This window comes from Sceloporus occidentalis, unplaced genomic scaffold (genome assembly GCF_023333645.1).
Source record: "Sceloporus occidentalis isolate IW3139 unplaced genomic scaffold, rSceOcc1.0.p SCAF_331, whole genome shotgun sequence".
In the NCBI taxonomy this organism is placed as follows: Eukaryota; Metazoa; Chordata; class Lepidosauria; order Squamata; family Phrynosomatidae; genus Sceloporus; species Sceloporus occidentalis.
Genome location: NW_028317311.1, coordinates 562,456 through 573,074, shown reverse-complemented (window position 1 = coordinate 573,074; position 10,619 = coordinate 562,456). Strand labels below are relative to the sequence as shown.

The following is a 10,619-nucleotide window of genomic DNA, read 5'->3' as shown; positions in this document are numbered from 1 at the left end:
GAAAGCAACAGCGTTGTTTAGAATTCTACCGGAAAAGTTTTCACCGAGAGAGAGAGAGAGAGAGAGAAAGATGAAAGAGAGACGGAAATGCTCTGGAACACGCGGAGACTTCGAGTGTAGCCAAATACCGCTGCCTCTGCGGCCCCGCGCACCCCACCCCGGGCAGCAATGAATAGCTTTTGTCAGGTCTCAGCTACTGTGCAATGCGGATTCTGGGAGACGTACAAAATAAACACACATCTCGGAGATTATTAAACGCTCAACCAGTTCCACTTACGTTCCAGAATAACCCATACCGGTTAACCCAGCGAGGCTACCAAAACCATTCAAACCACCAGCATGTGCTATATATACTGTATATATATATATATATAATGATCCAATTTAAATAGCCATACGTCGTAAATATTTACCCTTTAAAAACAGGGAGAAAAAAGGCAATATTGGATAATTAGCTGAAAATGATCGCTTTGTCCGCTTAAATTCATAATCCCGGACTCACAAATTGTGGACTCTTGGTGTGGACAACTTCATCATCTGCTTTTCTTATTGATGACATATATAGCTTTATGTCTGGCTTAGGACTCAATAAAAAGATTGAAATAAACATTTCCCTATAATTTCAATGTTTATTAAAACCAAATTTGTCACATGGAATTTTGGGAGCTGAGGATTCCGTGGGTCCCACCAGAAGATTCCAGGGATTTTACCAACCAATGACCCCCATTGTTGGCCACAGAACAAAACAAAATGTAAACAATTTTACATTTTACAGTTTAATAAATTGTACTAAATCCAGATAATCTAAGTACACATTTTATATGTATAATGGACTCACTTTGTGTGGATATCATGAGAGCAGACATATCAGATCTCTGATTATTCCTCCTCGTTGAGTTAATATTCCATTATGTTAGCTGTGATAGTTTACTTGGACGGGACAAACCGTGGTGCCCCATCATTATAGTTTGACAATAATTAAATTTTTGGGTTTGACAACTATTATAATAAAGCAATAATTGTATTTAAAAAGGAATGTACCAGTAATGTACAGTAATCAGACTTGGGGGGGGGGTCTGTTATCGGAACACTAAGAAAGTGGCCCGTTGAGGAAATTTTAATTTGCTAGAATGTCACGTATATAGAAAAGAACTATATAATAAATGGGATATTATCAGATGAGGATCATTCTGTAGGGTGTAGGGGTCGTAAATTGAGACTGGGGGGCAGGAGGTTAAAACTGAGGCTTAGGAACATGCAGGTAAGGGTTAATACTAGGGCTAGGGTTATACATCTTATGCTATATATGAAACTAGAGGTTTAGTATTTGTGAATCATACTCTACTTTACTATTCACCTTGACTCGTGTCCTTGAACGAGGACAAAGTGTTGCTACCTCTTCCGTCTATAGAGGTCACTCTCTCTCCTTCACTCATACTCTGTAACCACCGATATATTTTGCTACAATGTTATTTCACATATCCAATTATTTAGGGAAAAAAGTCAAGATGATGCCTTTATTGGCCGAGTAGACATTAAGCTTTCAATACAACTTCTTCAGGCGTGAAGAAGAAGAAGAGACCAAAATTGTCTTGAATGCTTGCACCAAACTTGGCTAATAAAGGTAACACCTTGGTTCTCTTTGTTTCATCTTTTTTTCCATGGCTTAAGGTACAAACTCTCAAATAATCATTGAAAAGAGGCAATCGCTGGCAAAGGTTTCCTTAAACACGGTCTGGGAACCTGAAGACGAGGTTAGAAGACCTTCTGGAAGACTTTGACTCCATCTTCGAACGAGCCCGTTCTAGTTGAAGAGCAAGTTATTATTATTTTTTGTCTGGACGTTCTTTTTTTGTTTTGAGGAGCAAACCCAATTTTGTCTCCTTTTATTTGCAGATTGATGACAGATGAGGCTTACTGAGATATTAGAAGTTTTTTTGTCTTGAAGAAAACCCCATCATTCATTCTTAAGTTTGTCTGGAAATCTCTTTGCTAACTTGTAGTCTATGTAAGTGCTGAGACAGGACCATAACAGGAATCTGGATATAATAATAATAACAAGGAGGAACATCAAGATGGTAGATTCCATATTCGAACGTCAATTAGATATCAGAGATAAGAAAGATGGGGGGAAAAAGCAAGGTGACCCCGTCTGATGGTGCTTTATAGTCCTGCAATCTCAAATTATTGGAATATTGCTTTAAAAGCCTTTAAAAAGAAGTTGAGAAGAAAAAAAAAAACATATAATCTTCTAGGAATCCATTTTTGTGTGTTTTATCGTTTCTTCTAAAATGTCAGATTTTTTCACTTTTGTAGCATTTATTCAGAGAAATTAGGAATTCCAAATCATGTGGATATTTGTTCAAAAGTCTTAAAACAAAGGCATATAAGATGTAATCTTCTAAAAGTTCTTATTTGTGATATTTCATCTTTTTCCCCCCAAAATTGCAGGTTTTTCCGATTTTATGGGATCTGAAAATGAGAAATTCCAAATTTATTTTTCCTTTTTGTTTTTGATAACCGTCATCACACGCTTGTTTGTGGAGGTTAAGCAAGGTCGAAGCCAGATTTCCTAACACAAAATGTCAGCATTTGTGAGCTAAAAGGAAAAAAAGAGAGAAAAGCATAATTTCATCATTGTTTGGTTAACGTTACATGATGTTGGCTTTAAGCTAAATGACGTAGCTGAAACGGCCAACTTTGTACTCAATTAACAATAATCTCCTCCTGGTTTCGCTGTATAAGATGAATATAGAACATATAATATTAGCATAAATCATTTTAGCAGAGAAAAGGAAAAAAGAATCATTGAGAAAATGACAATTAAAAAGTGAAAAGCGGGGACCTAATGCCATTTTAATGACCAAACCCTCTAAATATATAATTATATGAAACCCCAGCCATAGGAGATGGAATTTTTTTTAAAAAGATGAAATTTAAATTCAATAACTCAGAATACGTCCCCGAGTCTCAGGTTATCAGCAGCAAATTCTAGAGCTGACTCCTTAATATTCTGATTTAATGATATTTAATCATTTCCCCAGTTTCTCACCAAGGTCATTTCAATAAAAGACATTTTTAACCCTCACGAATATATTTTTATTCCTGGGTGAGCCTATCAGAGTTAGTTTAATCCCTTATTCAGATTCAACTGATATTGTGTTTCATGATCTCGCAAGAACGCTCTCCCGTCCCTGGAAAGTTCTTCGAACGTCTCAGGTACCCAAGAAGGTTTGGTTTCAGGATCTTCATCTCTCACAGGACCTCACCAACGCCAAGGACTCTACAGTGTATTGGGTGGAAAAGGTCCAAGAAGCAGCTTGGATTTCCCTTGGGCTGTCCTTGAGATTGGTCAAGGACACACAATGCTAGTTGTGGAATTATATGTAACTTTGAAACTTTTAAAAGCCCCACCAGGATTCCAAGTTCCGATCACCTATTTGGATCAATGGAGTGAAAGACAGTGACTTTGGATCCTGGTAGACTTAAGAAAAGTCCTTCCATAAAACCCATGAAATAACATGTGCAATTAATTTAAATTGCCATCCTTTATTGTATTCTTGTGCAACCCATATGAACATTAATTAGCATATTATCTTAAATGGATAAATACATGTTATTTAATATACATACCCACTCTGTCTATAATACAGACTTATACACATTCCATTTAAATGAAATAATACAGATTTTACTTACACATTTTTCTCAAACAGCGAGGACTACGTTGTCTCCGTCTCCATGACTTATAGCTAAATCTATCAGAAATGCCAAAAGAAAGATATTACAGTTTACCTAAACTCCCATGATGCTGTTGGAAATGCGTCTTATTTCATGAGTAAAAGGTGACAAGCTGAGTCAATATGCATTCCGAAATCACGTGAGCGGACTTTAAGCATACATCAGATATTAAGGGTCACCTTGAGACGCTAGGACTTATTCCGATCACTGGTTTTGAAGGCCGCTCTTGAAGGAACTCAGATCTAAGTGAAGGGACTTTTGCTGTCCTCTGACACCTGACTCCGTTGTGAGTGATATCGAGGTCTGATTTCCGTTTCGAGATATTGTTGAATTTAGTGAAACGTACCAAGTCTAGCATAGACATTAGGAAGTCGCTCTGTAAGAACATGGTCCATGCTGACATAACTCTTCTGTTTCATGGGGAAGTCCTCTGCTTGGTGGCGGTGGGTGGACAAGAAATGGCGTCATTGCATTTAGCAAAATAATTCTTCAATGTCAAGATACGGCATTTGGAATTTTGGAAACGGGACAAGCTCGCCCCTGCGGAACAAGTCCCCAACATTTCTTACCGTTAGTTTCTCCAATTAATAAAAGTTTCCGAGTATTCTCCAACGTTCTTAAGGAAGCAAGCTGTGGCAAGGACTTAAGTCATGGGTTATCTTGTCCCAAGCACTAACTCATATGATAGTTTTATTATTTTGGAGACCACTGAGAATCGCCTTTTTACCAAATAGTATTAACCCCTAAATGACAAAGCCCGTACATGTACGGCCTCAAAATGCATTATATCTGGTAACAGAGGTGAAATCTATTGTGTTTGATGGAAGAATGAAGATTCCTGGCAAACGTTCAGACGGCAGCGCCTGCCGTGCGCTGCCAAGTTCTATTTTTATGAACGTAAACTTCTGTTCAGAATGCTTGCCGGCCGGCTGGATACTAACCGGTTCGTAAATCTCCTACATAATAAAAAAATAAATAGAACGCTGCATATCGTCAAACAACAAGCAAGCAAATAGAGAAGTCAAAAACATAATCCGTACAAGGTGGGTGAATAAGATTCATGAAGACGGCATTCATCGGAAAAAGAAAAAAGGGGGAAAAAAAGACAAAAAAGTATAGCGATAGGAAAGAATGCATTGATTATTAATTAATAATGAAAGGATCTTTATATTTCTTTAGGGTAAAAAGCATTAACCCCCAAAAATAATTGCAGAAAAGCAAAATTGTTCTTTTTAATATAAAACAGGAAAGATTTTTTAGGAGAAACCAGAAGGCAAAATGCCAAGAATATAAATTTATAATTCATCTTAGATATATATGTTAAATAGTTAACCTATAAGAACATGACATTAATCAGTAGATATCTTAAAAACCTCTTTTTAAAAACAATGGGGTCATCATTGACAATTTTTTGGGCTGCTTTCCATTATGGACCATTAATGGAACCATTTGGTTGCCACCATGAGTCACCGCGGTAGAGTCTTCATTGTGAGCTATTAGGGGAATAACATGGAGGTGCCTTGGTCTTAGACCATTTCTAGATTCCCCGGGTATGGGTGAATGTTTTATTGTCAGGGGCAAGAGGCAATATTCGGGGTTACTCCATTCCAACTCTAGGTACATTATGGAAAGCCAGGCGGTTAGGTCAACAAGGACTATTCCATCAGCAGAAACTCGCTGGCCGAAGCTGGCCAGACTATTTTTTTCCCAGATGCATACCTTGAAACTTCAAGAAGCGACAGATCCGCGTGAATGCCTTTTCTGGCAAAGGGGAAAGATATTGTCTCGACGCTGTGGGAAAACACTTCATGCCGAAATGTTTCCTCAAATTGAGATCACAAAGAAGTGTTACAGGCCAGCCATGATGTAACCGAGGGTTTCTCGGATGTTATGGGATCTCCATTATTTTTCTTAATATTGTATGAAATTGTGACTTATTTTGCGGCCAGTTATTTATGGTTTTTTTATGGTTGTTGACACTGTGCGCTTGAAGCCGCCAAAGGGAGGTCTTTGAGGGGTACGCAGCTTAGACCCCCATAAAATAGTTCTGCTATAAATTGACACCAAGTTGGATTTTACCAAATGGAAAATAGATATCACAATACACCCTGTCTATGGTTAGAGAAGAAAGTGGATGCAGCTCCTGCAGGTAACCCGAAATACTTCATTAATCTAACATAATAATGTAACATTTTAACCAAAAATATTTTGGCACAAACAACATAACCATAGACTATTTTAACTCAATGCCAGCCCAGCCCAGTCCAGTCCAGTCCAGTTTTTATTCATATCTTGGAATTTCCCACATATGGAGGACTTCCGACCCCTACTCCATGGTGGTGGGGCATTAAATGGGCTGGGGCAAATACCACACCATGCCACTGGGAAGGAGCGTAATCATCTCTCATACCTTACGGGGTATCTTACTGGGGGGGGGGGGGCAACCATTTTGAAATGGTTTTCATCTCTAAGTCCCATGAGTTTCAATTTCATTAAAACGGAACCCCGCTGGGGGTTTATAAAAAAAACTTTGTTAAATGAAGGGTCGTACGATGGACCCATTTTAATTCTTGGATTTTTATGGCAAAGAAGGAGCTTTGGGAATCGCAACAACAACAAAAAAAAAACATTTTTCCATCATATATTTTCCAGAGGTTTGACTCCATCGCTGATGAATAACGACCTAATATCAAACTCTGATCCAGATCCAGAAATATCCAAGTGACATTGAGTTACGAGGCAGCATCAAATGCTCATCTGACAATCGTCAACATTGTACGGCGCTATGGAATTGGATGGCGCTATATAAAACAATCCATAATAATAATAATAACTTGCAAATTAACTCTGTGAGAAGGTGTAACAAAAGAGCTTTTTTACCTTTAAGGAATGAGCTTCTGCCCCTCTATGTCTGCAGATAACAAGTGCCGTAGGTAGGCCCTCTACTGACACCTGGTGGCAAGGGGCAGTTAACACAGGTGAGTTTCTTTCTCCAACAAAAAGTTCTTTTTCAAGAGTATCTTTTTTTTAAAAAAAATTTATTTTAGGAGCCTTGACATGGCAGAGAACCTTAAATATCACAGAAAAAATATAATACCAGAGCCTCATAATCATCTGATGTATTTTTTGCCATTATTTTATATTTTTTAACTGATTCATATTGTTAAGAGCTGCTTATTTTTTCTTCAGTAAGAGCATTTATTTACCCAATGGCCACCATCGCCTGGGACCCACATTCTCGGGGTCGCCCCGTTAAAAGCTCGGTGGCACCTGTAACGTCACCCGAGACCTGTCCTGTAGATCTTGGCGTCTCTCTCTATATTGTAGCGCAAAGAGGTTTTTGAAGTAGGACGTCTTTTATCCAAAACACTAAATGTTAAACAAATAAAAAAGTGAAAAAAGTAGCATTTGAACTCGGAATCGGAGCGTCCGTAACCATTTCACGTCGTTACTAACCAAACAGATCGGCCGTCACGAGACATTTCAAAAAGTGTTTGCAGAAATTCGATCGGAACACCGAGTGCAAGAAAACCGATGTGATTTCTATTCAACTAAAATCAAAGAGGCCCCGGAGTATCCGCCATGTGTGATCGCGTTATAAGATTTAACACATTTCAGGTTATACCCAACTTCTAATGTGTTTATTCAACATATTTATCATGCTACTGTACCCCCCAGCGCTGTATACAGTAATATAACCCCCCAGCGCTGTATACAGTAATATAACCCCCCAGCGCTGTATACAGTAATAACCCCCTCAGCGCTGTATACAGTAATAACCCCCCAGCGCTGTATGCAGTAATATAACCCCCCCAGCGCTGTATACAGTAATAACCCCCAGCGCTGTATACAGTAATATAACCCCCCCAGCGCTGTATACAGTAATATAACCCCCCAGCGCTGTATACAGTAATATAACCCCCCAGCGCTGTATACAGTAATAACCCCCAGCGCTGTATACAGTAATAACCCCCTCAGCGCTGTATACAGTAATAACCCCCCAGCGCTGTATGCAGTAATATAACCCCCAGCACTGTATACAGTAATAATCCCCAGCGCTGTATACAGTAATATAACCCCCAGCGCTGTATACAGTAATAACCCCCTCAGCGCTGTATACAGTAATAACCCCCCAGCGCTGTATGCAGTAATATAACCCCCAGCACTGTATACAGTAATAATCCCCAGCGCTGTATACAGTAATAACCCCCTCAGCGCTGTATACAGTAATAACCCCCCAGCGCTGTATGCAGTAATATAACCCCCAGCACTGTATACAGTAATAATCCCCAGCGCTGTATACAGTAATATAACCCCCAGCGCTGTATACAGTAATAACCCCCTCAGCGCTGTATACAGTAATAACCCCCCAGCGCTGTATGCAGTAATATAACCCCCAGCACTGTATACAGTAATAATCCCCAGCGCTGTATACAGTAATAACCCCCCAGTACTGTGTCCAGTAATAACCCCTGCCGCTGTATACAGTAATATAACCTCACCGCGCTGTATACAGTAATATAACCCCCAGCGCTGTATACAGTAATATAATCCCCCAGCGCTGTATACAGTAATATAACCCCCAGCGCTGTATACAGTAATATAACCCCCCCAGTGCTGTATACAGTAATATAACCCCCAGCGCTGTATACAGTAATATAATCCCCCAGCGCTGTATACAGTAATATAACCCCCAGCGCTGTATACAGTAATATAACCCCCCCAGCGCTGTATACAGTAATATAACCCCCAGCGCTGTATACAGTAATATAACCCCCAGCGCTGTATACAGTAATATAACCCCCAGCGCTGTATACAGTAATATAACCCCCAGCGCTGTATACAGTAATGTCTGTTGTGACAAAAACCTGTTTTATCTAATTTTGTTTCATTAAATATTGGTATTTTGGGTGACTTTTCCTGCCCAAACACCACACTGTGCTGATGCTTTATGGCTTTCATTAGTGGTAATCTGGGTAATTAAGACCAAGTCATTCTATTGTTTCCCACAGACAATAACAGCAATAACTCATACAAATGGTTAATGTGCAGCTGTCCCGAAAACATTACATTGTGAAAAAACTAGAACTGCTTTAAAAAAAAAACAAAAAAAACCAGCAAAACATTCTTGAAAACATTTTAAATCCGATACTAGTAATGAAAACGACACGCGTTACGAGAGCTGTGCGTGTTTTGGTGATTAGTGAATACGCGACCATGAAACATCCCATTTTTTAAGGACCGCTTTGAATCTATTGATTGTCGGAGGAATGCGGACACGTTCTATGCATGTATAAGAATGAAACAATGCGTGCGTTCTCGTTTTAGTTAATTTTCCACTTGAGCCAAGAATGAGCCTCAACGCCTGAATCAGACGTCATTCATTCGCAGAATTCTAGATCTTTAAGGCCAACGGCAGCCAAGGACGTGTTAAGGAGGGAACACTCGGAGTCCTGAGGAGCAGGTGCTTGTAGAGGTCTCGCTGGAGAGGTTACCCATTAACTAGGTGCTATCTCTCTTCGCGGCTCCATCAGTCATGCTTTTAAACAGGTGAAAGGAGGCAGGTGCCGGTTCTGCCGAGGTCGCCAGCAGCTTTGATTGAGTTACACAAAGCGCTCTGCCTTTTCATATTTTCTGTAACCTGATGTGACGAACAGAAAGGCCGCTCCCTGCGAAAAAGTTTAAAGGACAATCTGCTCCCCGTCTCGCCCTTCTGTTGGCCACTTTGATCCGAGACGCCTCGTCACGTGCTCTAAACACCTTAATGCTTTGTGATAGAGGGCGCTTGCTTTCTTTCGCGCGGCGATTGTTCCTGCCTTTTCACAGGAAAACCATCAATTACCTAGAACGCCAGAAACCGAATACTTGGGTTTTAGAGTAACTTGAGACTCCGCTTTATTGGGGTTTAACAGGTCGGCCGGGAAAGGCTCCGCGGACTCGCTGCCTACGCATAAAGAATCGGTAATGGTTAAATAGAAATCATACCTCCCAAGTGCCCCTTGATAGGAGGGACAGTCTCTTTTCTGGCTTAGAATGTATGATCGCCACAGGCCTAGCAATTATAACAATTATTAAAAATGGTATGTTATATATATATATAAAATATATATATAAAATTCATATATTTATATTTAGATATGGTGACCATTAAAAAGGGGCCGTCACCTAAACAGTGCTTACCTAATGACCTATACATTGTACTAAAAAGAATCGTAAGCAAATGTTTATCAAGAAACAAGGGTTACCATCCTGAAGCTGCGTTTGCCAAATGAATTTAATAACGGGCAATTTCCTGGGGCAAATCGCATTCATTTAGTGTAGATTTCTATGGAGAAACGGAAGCGAGTCGGACAGGTGGATGAGTGCAACGACCTTGATGCCGATAAAGGAATGACAGGCAGCAAGGTTACGCCGTTTACCTGCCCCGGCAGCTGTATACACTCATCCCAGACGGCAGGTGAAGAGAGAAAGGCTTCTGCTGAATAGCCCAGGTAAGCCTTACCTGACAGGTGTCCATATACAGCCCTATACAAGAGGATCCAAGAGGTTTAACCCATTGAAATGCCAGGGCACGCGAGCAAAGCTAGGCAGCAAAGGAGTTAATCCCTTTAGGGTCAGAGTCTATTGGCCACCATCAGCCACGGATTCGACACCAGGGGTCAGAGCGTGCAAGATCGAATAGTTCATAGGTTTAACCCTTTGTGATCCAGATGCCGGCACCCATGGACAACATTAGATTGCACCCTTCAACTGCCACAGCATGGGGTTTTGACTGGGAAGCAACAGATTTAACTCTTTGGGGGCTTAGAGGATGTCACGCCCACCAGGGAACAAAAGGTTTAACCCTTCAAGTGCAAGTGAGCATGACAATTGAGGTG

The 10,619-nt window shown here is 40.2% G+C and overlaps 1 pseudogene; it reads right to left on the bottom strand.

The window, feature by feature from the left end:
- Positions 1–1,957: 1,957 nt before the first annotated feature.
- LOC149274436 (small integral membrane protein 38 pseudogene) lies at positions 1,958–2,089 on the bottom strand (annotated as a pseudogene).
- Between the last annotated feature and the right edge of the window lie 8,530 nt (positions 2,090–10,619).